This window comes from Hippoglossus stenolepis, chromosome 6 (genome assembly GCF_022539355.2).
Source record: "Hippoglossus stenolepis isolate QCI-W04-F060 chromosome 6, HSTE1.2, whole genome shotgun sequence".
Taxonomy (NCBI): Eukaryota; Metazoa; Chordata; class Actinopteri; order Pleuronectiformes; family Pleuronectidae; genus Hippoglossus; species Hippoglossus stenolepis.
In genome coordinates, this window is record NC_061488.1 from 27573811 (window position 1) to 27585079 (window position 11269).

Sequence of the window (11269 nt, forward strand, 5' to 3'; positions counted from 1 at the left end):
AAAATGTAAGCATCTCCTTGGAATTAGAAGAGCCAAGGACTTTGAAAAGGCTTACAGGTTCCAAAACGACAGAAAAAAAACATACTATAAAATGCCTCCATACTGCTCCTGTGGTGTCATCCAAGTGTCCATTAAAACTCCATTAAAAGTCCCAGCCCAGTTCAGCAGCTCCTCCTGTATCCACTTCCTCTCTCTGTCACTCCAATGCCACTCATGCAGCCAGGTATCCAGCTGCCAAGCCAGGCCTGAGTGAAACAGCGTTGGCGGACACTGGCTGCTGTATGTCTCTTCACCACAATTTCCATTTGCTTATCTGTGGCTGGTGGGTGGCCGATCTCCTGTGTACTTGTCTGTCCTGCATCTGCTACTTCTCCGCACTGCCTCATGAACAGTCCTGTCTGATTGTATGGTGCATCCCAGCACCATACAATAATTACCAGGTAATTAAGTAAATGCAGAGGGTGTGGGTGTGTCAGGGCCATCAAAGTTCATAGCAAACACCTCACATCAGACTAAAAGCAAAATGACATGCGTGTGCATTTCGAACCCTCACACAACAAATGGTAAATGGTTTGTATTTATATAGCACTTTCTAGTCTTGATGACCCCTCAAAGCGCTTTACAATACCACTACAGACTTTTTAATTATTACTATACCTTTAACGGTGTGCGGACAAAAACATGGACATACATTGGCCATTGTATTTACACTGTGTCTGCTTTAAGTTCAGTGTTTCCTGTTTTATTTTGTAGTTCTTATCTTCCAGATGTGTCTCTGATCATTTGACCTCCTGCCTTTTATGTTTCCCTTCCATTTTTGATTGTTTACCCCACCCTGATTTGGTTCACCTGATTGTCCTGTGTCACCTGTTTGTAGTTTGTCGTTAGTTCAGTTGGTATTGAAGCCTATTCCTCAGTTCTGCTTTGTCTCTGCCTGCTTTGTTTTTCAGTTTCAGAAAGAGGGTTTAGTGAAAACTCAGAGTAAGTTGACTCAGAGTTGAAGGAAACTCTGGGATTTCGGTTTCACAAAGCCACTTCAGTTTATCTCTGAGTCCCTTACTATGGCAACATACTCCATGAAGCTAACCTGCTCGCTGGCAGGTTTTCTTCAACTAACCCTGAGTTTCTCATTCTCTTTAACTGAAGCCTGCAGACTGAAGGAAGTGTCAGACATGACCGAAAAAAGTAATAGTCAATTACAAAGAATTGTACAGCTACAAGAACATCAGCGTGAGATGTTGGAGTGAGGAGTCCAAACACATAAAAAAAAAAACACACACAACTTAAAAAAACACAGTTACAGCTGCTAAATGCAGGAAGGAGACTGGTAAAAAATCACTGATTGTGTGATGTGTTTGTTACTGAGCCCCCAGTGATATTTGGGAAAAAATGTATTATGTGACTGTAATAGGTTGAAAATGCTATGCATTTAGTTTTTATTTTAACAGATACCCCCCCCCTATTTTTTGAAAGACAACTGAACTATTCTAACAGTTTCACATGACAATTATACTCCACGTCAGTAGGTGGTGCTGTTGGTACAGCGGTGGATCCTGAAGGGAGACCGTAAGCACAGGCTCAGCGCATGCGCAGCTCATAATAAATGAGTTCAGTCTGAGCAAGACGCTAAACTTAGTCTCCTCCCTTCTTAAATCCACAGGTAATACAAAACTCAGTTTTATAACTTAATTTAGTTTCAGAGTCAAGTGTGATGTTATGTTGGTTGTTAGATGAGTGATGATGATAGTGAGAAGTGTGGTTAAAGTACAAAAATATATAGTTTGGTTACTCGTCCTCCTGACGTGCTTCGTCATGGCGGGTGCACGTGCTTTTTCTTTTAACTTAAGTTTCAACCACTGGTGTAATAAGTCCGTGTAACAGAGATCAAATCTTCAAAAATAAAATAAATCTTCAAAAATAAAATAAATAGCAACAATCCTACATGGCCTCAAAATATAAATTCTGAATTCAAATGCAGGAGGTGATTTGATTAAGAGAGCTCCTTGTTCTCCTCCTTGTCATCCTGCGTGTTAACCGTTCCTCGTGGTTCATAGATATCCTCAGGAGTTTGACCAAACACGGCCACGGTCCGCTTGAGGAGGTAGACTCCGGCGTGTAAACCCCCGACATTGACCCAAACACTGTGCAGCTTCCTCCACAGTCCTCCCATCCTGGAAACAGCCTTGGAAAAGCATTTCTTGTCCTGCGTCAACAGGACAGTCTTGCCTGTGCCAGGTCGGCACACACGGGCCATTTCTCTCAAACAGGACGGGTAAAGGTCCCAGTTCTTCTTTCTAGAGCCCATTCTCTTCCCAAACGGCATGTTCTATGTATCTATTGGTTACGCAGCGCTCCCTAGCCTGTGTAACCCTTGCTGCTGGTCCAGATTTCCCCTAGGTCTGGCGCCCTTTAATTTGCCCTTTGTCCTCCACACTGACGCATCAAATGAAGGTCTGGGAGCTGTGCTCTATCAACAACAGGGAAAGAAACTCTGTGTCATTGCTTACGGGTCCAGGACCCTCACGCCGGCTGAAAATAACTATCACTTTCACTCAGGCAAGCTCAAGTTCCTGGCGCTGAAGTGGGCAATTTGTGATAAATTTAGAGATTATCTTTATTATGCCCCCACCTTCACCGTATATACGGATAATAACCCCCTTACTTACATCCTGAGCACCGCCAAGTTGAACGCTGTAGGACACCGCTGGGTGGGTGAGTTAGCCGACTTCCATTTCACCATTAGATATCGGCCAGGCAAGTCAAACGCAGACGCTGACACCCTGTCAAGATATCCAGTGCCACTTCACGACCACCTTAAAGAGTACACAGAGACAATGCCCCCAGATGTAATCTCTGCCATCTGGCAGGGGGACAAAGCTGCCGAAGACAGTGATGTACCCTGGGTGGCCGCACTGCAGATGAATCCGGTTGAGGATGAACCACCTCATGAAGGCATTCCAGTTATCACTTCTGAAAGCATCAATCCTGCTCAGAAGGAAGATGCTCCCATCTGTGAGGTGATAAACCTGAAAAAAAGAGGATGGAATCCTAATGACAAAGACAAGCGACAAATGGGTAGAGAGACACGCAGGCTAGTCCACAAGTGGAACAGACTTACACTTGACAAGGGAATATTGTACAGGCAGATAGGGCAAAGGAAACAGTTGGTTCTCCCCAGTAAGCTTAAATCTACTGTACTAAAACATCTTCATGATGATATGGGACATGTTGGCGCAGATAAAGTCATCCACTTGGTGAGGGAGAGGTTTTATTGGCCCTTTATGCAGCGTGAAATCGAAGATTACGCCATTCTTGCCATTGTATTAAACAGAAGCAGCCAGGCATTCCAGAGAGAGCACCTATGGGTTCAATAACAACCAGTGCCCCCTTTGAGCTCATCTCTGTTGACTATCTCCATCTTGAAAAGAGTAAAGGTGGTTATGAGTACATTTTAGTCCTAGTAGATCATTTTACTCGCTTTGCACAAGCCTACCCAACCAAGAACAAGTCAGGCAGGACAGCAGCTGAGAAAATCTTCTTTGACTTTATCCCACGCTTCGGGTATCCTGAAAAGTTGCATCGTGATCAAGGCCGAGAGTTTGAGAACAATCTTTTCCAGAGACTCCAACAACTAGCAGGAATATCTCATTCTCGAACTAAGCCCTATCATCCACAGGGGAATCCTGTCGAGCGTCTAAATAGGACACTACTGCAGATGCTTCGCACTCTGCAGGAAGAGAAAAAGGCTGAGTGGAAAACCCATCTACCTCATATAGTTCACGCGTATAACTGTACCAGACATGAGGGAACGGGCTATTCACCATTCTTTCTATTGTATGGCAGAACCCCACGCTTGCCTGTTGATTTACTCTTTGATTTAAAACCTGAACAAGAGTCCCAGTCTAGACAGGAGTATGCACAGAAATGGGCATCTCGCATGCAAGAGGCATATAAGATTGCTTCAGAGAACAGTGGAAAGAGCTCAGCTAAAGGGAAGAAGTACTATGATCGGCATGTTAAAGGCATGGTGCTGCAGCCTGGAGACAGGGTGCTTGTCAGAAATCTGTCAGAGAGGGGTGGGCCAGGTAAACTTCGCTCTTACTGGGAAAAGAAAATTCATCGGGTTGTTGAAAAGATTGGAGATGGACCTGTGTATAGAGTTCAGCCAGAAACAGGAGAGCGAATGCTTCGTTCCTGTATCGCAACCTTCTGTTACCTGTTAATGACTTACCCTTGGAACAGAGTCAGCATGCTCCCGGAAAAGACAGAAACAGAGAAACAGTCAGGTTCATCCCAGTGAAACAGTTGACAGGGAGTCTGAACATTCAGATGATGAGGAAGAGTACACTTATTGTCTAAGGTCAATACCTGCGTATGAAATGAGAAAAGTCAGTGCCCGGTCCGAACTAGGAATGAACTCAGAGCTGTAGCTCCTGAATTTCAGCCAGTGAGATGAGTGACTGAGACAGTTCAAATGCAACAGCCACATGAACTTGATCCGGTTCCAGTGCCAGGGTCAGTACAGATAGCAATGCCGGCCACTACACCACCAGCTGAGGGACAAGTGAGGGATGATATTATGGAGGCAGTGGTAGAGAAGCAAGGAGACTGTGAACCTGTCACAGAGCTGCTAGAGGAGGAAATGCCATCGGTGAGGAGGTCAACCTGAGCAATGAAACCTCGCGAGATGCTCACATACAACCATTTTGGACAGCCTTCATACCAGCCCTGGAGGCCAGGAGTAAACATGATGGTTGCCTGCGTTCCTTACTCCATGTCGTGTTACCCAGCTATCCCTGAACCCTGTTACTACCCTGCACCAATATGGACATACTAGTCAGGTGACGACATACTGTGACTTAATTTACATTTTTGACACTGCGACAGACTGACCATTGACAATCAGACTTTCTAGACTTTTGACAGGTGCACCTTACTTCTGTTAGTTTGGTTCTAGATGCCCGGAGACATCTCTTAAAGCAGGGGAGAGTGTAATAGGTTGAAAATGCTATGCATTTAGATTTTATTTTAACAGATACCCCCCCTATTTTTTGAAAGACAACTGAACTATTCTAACAGTTTCACATGACAATTATACTCCACGTCAGTAGGTGGTGCTGTTGGTACAGCGGTGGATCCTGAAGGGAGACCGTAAGCACAGGCTCAGCGCATGCGCAGCTCATAATAAATGAGTTCAGTCTGAGCAAGACGCTAAACTTAGTCTCCTCCCTTCTTAAATCCACAGGTAATACAAAACTCAGTTTTATAACTTAATTTAGTTTCAGAGTCAAGTGTGTTGTTATGTTGGTTGTTAGATGAGTGATGATGATAGTGAGAAGTGTGGTTAAAGTACAAAAATATATAGTTTGGTTACTCGTCCTCCTGACGTGCTTCGTCATGGCGGGTGCACGTGCTTTTTCTTTTAACTTAAGTTTCAACCACTGGTGTAATAAGTCCGTGTAACAGATATTCCGGTTCTGTAATGTAACATTTGTTCTAAAATGTGCTAAAAGTATTTGTGGCCAGCTCTTGGCACATGTTCACAAGTGAAATGTTATATGCTAACTAGCTTCATTTTACCGGTCACAGCCTGGTCACGCCATTTTGTTAGATGCCGCTGATGAGTGAAGTGTGTGTGTGCAGAGTGTAAAATGGTGATATGTATGATTGAAGAAAGTGCTAAAAACGGGAATTGGTTTATGTTATTGTGTGTATTTCAGTCTTGTTAATTAGTTTTTATGTATTTGTCATTTCATTTTTGTATTATTTTGGGTATAATGATAACAGAACGCATTTTAACAAGAGAGTGAGACTGAATGGAGAATTGAGATGAATGATGTGTGAAGATCTATAAGTTGTGATATTTGATAATAAATGAGTTCAGTCTGAGCAAGACGCTAAACTTAGTCTCCTCCCTTCTTAAATCCACAGAGACTATATCTATGTATCTATTGGTTACGCAGCGCTCCCTAGCCTGTGTAACCCTTGCTGCCGGTCCAGATTTCCCCTAGGTCTGGCGCCGGTAACAATTGGGGGCTTGTCCGGGATGATCTAGCGACAACGCCTGGTGAAGTGGGTGCCAAGACAGCGTGAACCTGTGTCCAGTGCTTCATGGAAGGCTGCAGTCAAGTGAGTCATCCAGAGAGCAGAGGCCACCTGTGTAACGTCATCATGGCGTAACTGTCACCCCCCGGCGGACGCTGGTCTTCGAGATCCAGAAGAGACTGTCTGATTTGAGTGCAAGCCAGTTACGGAGAGTTGTAAGTTACATCGATACAACTAGCAGAGTTGACGAGCTGAGTGAACCAGAACTGTATGACCTGATTGTTGACTATATAAGAGGTGAAGAATTGACCGCCCTGGAGGATGAAGGCATGGCCCAACTCCTTGCCTTCAACGACATGTTGAGTGACCTGCTGGCCACGGACCCCGGAGTGGGTGAAGTTAAGATCGGAGATTCAACAAGCCACCAGCAGGGGAGCTCCACTCCCCCTCATCCTGACCACAACCATCTAGACCAGACATGGGCAAAGTACGGCCCCCGGGCCGTATACGGCCTGTTGGGCTTTTTAATCCGGCCCGCCGAACTTGTCCAAATATTATTATTATTATTAAATAAAATTTTACCTTTCTCCTGTAATGCCCCCATTTCCCCATTAGATGGTGCACTTTGACCGGGAGTGTGGTGTATAGGGCTCGAAAGGGCACATGATCTCGCAATGCATTGTGGGCCGTCAGCGCCATTTTCAGGGTTTGTTTACATTGCTGAGTTAGATACGGTGCTCCCTTCACTTTTTCGCTTTGCCCTGTGAGCCCTTCAGCTGGTGTCCTGTCCCCTGTCACAAGACCCTGAAAAAGCACCACAGGAGCTGCAGTTGGAACTGATAGATCTTCAGTCTGACTCCGTCCTAAAGGAGAAGTTCAACTCTGTTAAACTGAATGACTTTTATGCTTCACTTAACAGAGCCACATTTCCAAACCTCCGGAGGACTGCATAGAAGATGCTGACTTTGTTTGGCTCGACTTATGTGTGTGAGCAGACATTCAGCGTCATGAACGCTAACAAAGCCTGTCACAGATCAAAGTTAACGGATCAGCACCTCAGATCTATCCTGAGAATTGCCACAACCAAAATAACTCCAGACTTGGATGCACTGGCAAAAATGGGAGATCAACAACACTGTTCCCACTGAAACTGAAAGTGATGATGTGTTGCTGCAGCGAGGCTGCTCTAACCTGTTAATGTCGATAATAAAGAAGTTCAAGTGAGGTAATTGGTTTGGGCGCAGGCCTCAGATGTTTTCATGATGTTTGATCAGTCACGTTACGACATTTTTTTGTATTGTTCATGCAAATAAATGCTTTGCTACCTGTTAAAGGCCAAATCCTTTCATGTAATGATTTTTACATGTCATTTATATTAGTTCACACAAACACTCCATCCATCTGTTCCTGGCCCGGCCCCTCTGTCAAATTTTAGAACCCATTGTGGCCCGCGAGTCAAAAAGTTTGCCCACCCCTGATCTAGACGGTTATCCATCTCCACCGACCACATACAGTTCCACACATCCACCACACATGGACAGAGACATTCACCGACGTACATCGCCCACGAGAAGAGACACTGGTATGCCAGCTGAGAACCTCACCACTTCAATGCTGGCCAAGTCACTCTCCACCAGTGTTGGTGGTGCTCTTCCTGGTAGAGTGAGTCTATCCACTAGTATGGGAGATCAGGTACTAAAGGTTAATGATGTTGCAGCTCTGCTTCCTCGCAGAGAGTTTGTTACATGGTGGACAAATTTCTGATGTTGGTTCTGACATGTCATATAGTAGTCTTTGTAAACAAGTGGATGAAGGTGTACAAGAAGGTTTTACAGAGTCAGAGGTAATCCGCACTGTGATTAAGATCATAAAACCTGGTTCATTCAGAGATATGTTAACTAACAAAAGTGATTTAACTGTTGATGAGTTAAAGCGGTTTCTCCGCGCCCACATCAGGGACAAAAACAGTACTGAGCTTTTCCAAGAGTTAAGTAATACTAAACAGCAAGACGGGGAGAGTCCACAGCAGTTTTTGTACAAAATTATGGGTTTAAAGCAACTGTAGTGGACACGTGATAAGACAGAATTCAACAAAGGCTGTGACATTGGTTTACACTAATTGATTGCACTATGCGGTTTGCACGCTGTGGGGTTACCAAGGTAACAAGGGCACTGGGAGTGGCTAAAAGCGGATGTTGGGTGACACCCGTGAGTGCTCTGTATTGTTGAAATGTTTGTGAAATAAAACGCACGCCGAGAGGTGCATAAAGCGAGAGATCTCCGGACTACTTCATCCCATCGACTCCTACATTGGTGACCTTGACATTCTCTGGACGTATCCAGAGACGGACATGGTGACGCACTCAGTATCGCTTAAACTCCCGGAGTTTTGGGAAACGCAAGCATCGGCATGGTTTGCTCAGACGGAGGCGCAGTTTGCCCTGAGAGACATAACAGCAGATGCCACGAAGTATTATTATGTCGTTGCGGCTCTCAATAGCGCGACAGCGGGCAGAGTGGTGAGCATGCTGGAGAATCCTCCGGAGCAAGATAAATATGGTGCGTTGAAGGCTCACCTGTTGAAGGCTTTTGGGCTTTCTGACTCCGAGCGTGCACGCCGGCTTCTGTCGCTAAACGGTCTCGGCGACTGCAAGCCTTCAGAATTAATGGATAAGATGCTGTCTCTCCTGGGAAGCCACAAGCCGGATCTTCTGTTCACGGAGCTGTTCCTGCAGCAGCTGCCGACTCAGGTACGGTCTGCTTTGGCCAACACTATCATCACGGATTGCCGGGCATTGGCTGAGGAAGCCGATAAGTTTTTCCTGGCAGGGCAACAGAGCTGCGTGGCTGCGTGGGACTCACCCTGCGACTGTCCATGGCGGCAGGGGGAGATGGCCGTTGTCAGCTTGCAGCGGTTAAGCGGCAACAAAGCTCCCACCTGTGTTTTTACCATGCACGATTTGGTTCGAAAGCTAAAAGGTGTTGCCCACCATGCAGTTTCAACAGGACGGGAAACGGCTCGGCCAGCGCCCACTAGCTGCCATGAGCGCCGGCCGGACATGCAGGCTGCTGTTTATTCAGGATACAATATCTGGGCGGCGCTTTCTGTGCGACACGGGGGCGCAGAAGAGCGTTTTGCCTGCATCAAGAGTGGACATGCTGACTGACAGGCACGGCCCCCGCTGCAAGCTGCCAATGGCAGCCCCATCCGCACTTACGGAATAAGGTACGTGGAGCTGTGTTTTGGGGACCAACGTTTCAGCTGGGACTTTATAACGGCAAAAGTTACTGTTCCCCTGCTAGGGGCAGATTTCCTGTGTGCTTATGGGTTGTTAGTGGATATCAAGGGCCACCACCTAATTGATGCAGTGACTTTTTGTTCATATGCCTGCTCACTCGGAGTATCAGACTTTGTGGGACTGTCCAGCATTGTACCGGCCACGGATGAGTTCCACCGCCTCCTAGTACAGTTTCCAAGTTTAACAAAGCCCACTTTCTCATCCAAGACCACCAAACATGGCGTGGAACATCATATGTCTACAGCAGGCCCACCAGTTCACGCCCGGAGCCGGCGCCTAGACCCGGTAAAGCTGGTTATTGCTAAGGCTGAGTTTGAGAACATGGAGCGCCTTGGAATTATTCGTCGTTCCAGTAGCCCATGGTCTTCACCGCTGCATATTGTGGCAAAGCAAGGCGGTGGATGGCACCCGATCGTTATCCTGTCCCACACATCCAGGACTTTTCTGCCCGTCTGGCTGGTAAAGTCATATTTTCCAAGGTGGACCTAGTCCGTGGCTATCACCAGGTGCCTGTGCACCCACTGGACGTACCCAAGACAGCGGGTATCACACCATTTGGCCTTTTTGAATTCCTTCGGATGCCATTCGGTCTTAAAAATGCAGCACAGACTTTCCAGCGACTGATGGATACAGTACTGAGGGACCTACCTTTTTTATTTGTTTATCTGGATGATATACTGGTGGCTAGTACTTCTAAGACAGAACACACGTCTCACCTATTGACACTCTTTGAGCGACTCAGTCAGCATGGCCTGATTATAAATCCAGCCAAATGTCAGTTTGGGCTGATGGCTATTGACTTCTTGGGACACCGCATTACTAAGGACGGTGCAGTTCCTCTCCCTTCAAAGGTGGACGCTGTCACAAATTTCCCACGCCCACTCTCAGTGAAGTCTCTGCAGGAGTTTTTGGGCATGGTGAACTTTTACCACCGCTTTCTTCCGCAGGTAGCACAGCTAATGCGACCCCTTTATGAGGCCCTGAAGGGTAAAGCGGCCAGGCACGCAGTGATTTGGACTGATGATAGGAATAAAGCATTTGATGATGCCAAGGCAGCTTTGGCTAATGCAACGATGCTGGCACACCCCGCACCCAATGTTCCGATATCCATCACTAGTGATGCTTCTGACTATGCAGTTGGAGCGGTGCATGAGCAGTGGGTCAATGGGGCCTGGCAGCCGCTCGCCTTTTTCAGCAGACAGCTGCGCCCCAATGAGCGGATTTACAGTACCTTCGATAGGGAGCTGCTAGGCCTCTATCTCGCCATCCGACACTTTCATTTCCTGTTAGAGGGCCGAAGTTTCACAGCGTATGTGGACCACAAGCCGTTGACTTTCGCCATGGTTAAAGTGGCAGAGCCGTGGTCTGCTCGCCAGCAGTGCCAGCTTTCCTTCATATCGGAGTTCACCACAGATATACAACATGTGGCAGGCAAGCACAACCTGGTGGCTGACTGCCTCTCCCGAGCGGTTGCTGGAGCCATCCAATTTGGTGTGGACTATGATGGCATGGCAGCAGATCAAATTTCTGATCCAGACGTTCAGGCGCTGAGGACGGCTGAGACAGGACTGAGGTTGGAGGATGTTGCTTTTGGTACTGCTGGCACTACACTCCTATGTGATGTTTCCACAGGCCAGACACGACCAGTCGTTCCCACAGGATGGAGACGACAGATTTTCGACGCTGTCCATGGCCTGTCACACCCAGGAAAAAGGCCTTCACAGAAGTTGGTAGCAGCAAAGTTTGTCTGGCATGGTCTTAAAAAGGATGTGCGGAAGTGGGCTGAAACATGTGTGGTGTGCCAGCGCTCTAAAGTCCACCGCCACACTAAGGCTCCCCTGGCACAATTCTTAGTACCCGAAAGAAGGTTCGACCATGTTAACCTGGACCTGGTTGGGCCCCTGCCCACCTCCTCAGGGGTTCAC